The sequence below is a fragment of the Frankliniella occidentalis genome, unplaced genomic scaffold (genome assembly GCF_000697945.3).
Source record: "Frankliniella occidentalis isolate FOCC.00 unplaced genomic scaffold, Focc_3.1 Scaffold40, whole genome shotgun sequence".
In the NCBI taxonomy this organism is placed as follows: domain Eukaryota; kingdom Metazoa; phylum Arthropoda; class Insecta; order Thysanoptera; family Thripidae; genus Frankliniella; species Frankliniella occidentalis.
This window is the reverse complement of record NW_026267170.1, coordinates 1,252,885-1,255,103: the sequence shown is the minus strand read 5'-3', so window position 1 is coordinate 1,255,103 and position 2,219 is coordinate 1,252,885.

Genomic DNA, 2,219 nt, shown 5'->3' with positions numbered 1-2,219 from the left:
TGTTCAAAGACAAACTGCTTTACGTTCCTAAGTCCTATCGAAATGGAATAAACTTCTCTTTCCTACCTGATGTATTGTCTGATCAGTCGCAAAAAATCCTGTAAAATTCACTCACGTTGCGTTGAAGGGGCGCGTAGGGCTCATTCAAACTAAGATTAAGAGAGTTCAGACCTTATTCGTAATAACCATACGCGACACGTGGTCGACAGAATATGAACCGTAAGTTATTATAGTTGATTTAAATGATGAGGTGCAGGAGAACGGGATTCTCGGCCTAGCCTCGCTACCAGGTGCCTCCCACCACCCTGCGACTTTGACCATTCGAAACAAAAGATCAGGAGCACAGATAATCAAAATACACGCGCCTTTAGATGTTTTAGTGTTGCGGAGCTCGTCTCACGACTTTTCAAAAGTCTGGGGTAGGACTGGGACTGAGCCAATGTGAATTTACGAGTCATTTACGCTACGAGGGGAAAGGAACCCTGTAGCGAGGCTAGGCCAAGAATCCCGTACTTTCTTTCTGCACTTCTTTCATTTAAATCAACTACTAGGTAAAGCTGCAGCTTAAGGCTGAGCTTGAGTTTTCCGGAACCAGCACATGTTTTTGTAGGTAGTTTGAAATAGTAGTAAAGTTGATTGGATAGGAGGTTGGATAGTTTGGCCTTGAAATAAGAAGGATGGCTGAAGATTCAGGTTTCGAGTGCTGCCTTGAGAGCCCTAATGCAAGGAAACTTGGCGCTGGCCAACAGTGAACACATGGCAATACCGTTGCCCGAGACAAACTTGTCTACCTAAAATGGTAGCAGTAGATTCCTTTTTTCGAGGGGGCCAACACTCGTGTAATCCTGTGTACAGCCGAGGGTGTAGTCCCTACGTAATCCTTATCTATTCCGTGTAATCCTTGACCAAATTTTAAAACATTATCACTAAATTTAACCTTTTTGTCCAAATAGACCGTTCCGACAGTGCACTTTGTGAGAAGAAATAAAGAAGTCGGGACCGGAACCAGTACCTAAAGTGCGCTTATTTGTGTCATTTGACAGCGACGCATCCGTGCAACAAAGGCGGATCAAAAAGCGGTCGCTGAACAATGACGGATCAGAAAGCGGTCGCTGAACATCGACGGATCAGAAAACGGTCGCTGAACAACGACGGATCTGCTTTTTGCTGCTCTCGGCATATTTGACTTTGGGGGCCTCTCACTCATCGCGGAGGCGTTGTATCGTTTTCAGTAAAACATCAGTTTAATTGTCATCATCTCGTGAATAAACAGAGACAACACCCAACACGATGCGATATCTCTAAGGAGAGTAAGAGGCCTCCAAAGTCAAGTATGCAGAGATCAGCAAAAAGCAGATCCGTCGTTGTTCAGCGACCGTTTTCTGATCCGTCGTTGTTAAGCGACCGCTTTCTGATCCGCCGTTGTTCAGCGACCGCTTTTTGATCCGCCTTTGTTGCTCGGATGCGTCAGTGCAGTTCAACGTGAATGACCTCGATTAAATCGCTAGTAACTGTCAATTCCAGTTTTCACTGATTTAAGCCATTGTTTTAGAACTGTTTCCGGTGGTGATTTCATTAATTCTTCTTTAAACGGGCACTGCCGGAACCATCTATTTAATGGTTTTACAGCCTGAAATTCGACCGAATTCACGTGTAATCACTCAAAATTCACGTGTAATCCCTGTAATCACGTAATCCTGTGTACATCCTCAATCGATGTGGTGGCCCCCTCGTCTTTTTTAAGCAACAAGTTACGACTTGACAAAGTTGTTTTATGATGTTTTCCTACACCAGACTTGGAAACAAAGTGGTCCACATCGTTGCTTGTTGTTCATTGGTAGGAAGATGGATTCAGTGTCCTCATTGGTGGAAATAAAAAGCCCAAGTGTTTGTTTCCTACCGATGTTTTTGAGCCCGCCCTTCTGCTGTTAAACTAGCTATATGTACGCCAGACCACGTCTCGCGTAACAGGCTTCGCGATATCTCACGAAACACTGTTACGCTGCGACGCGCCTGGCGCACATATAGCTAGGCCTGCGGCGCTGACACCCCAGACGAGTTAACAGAAGTGTATCTACAATTTGTCGATGTTAAAAGTATTTCTTTTTACGATTTAATAGGGTATTTCAATGGAGCGCTGCCCGGAACTAAGAAGAACAAAACGGGATACAGAGAGCGGTGGTGGGGGTGGGCGCGCGGAGGAGCGGCGGGTGGAGACG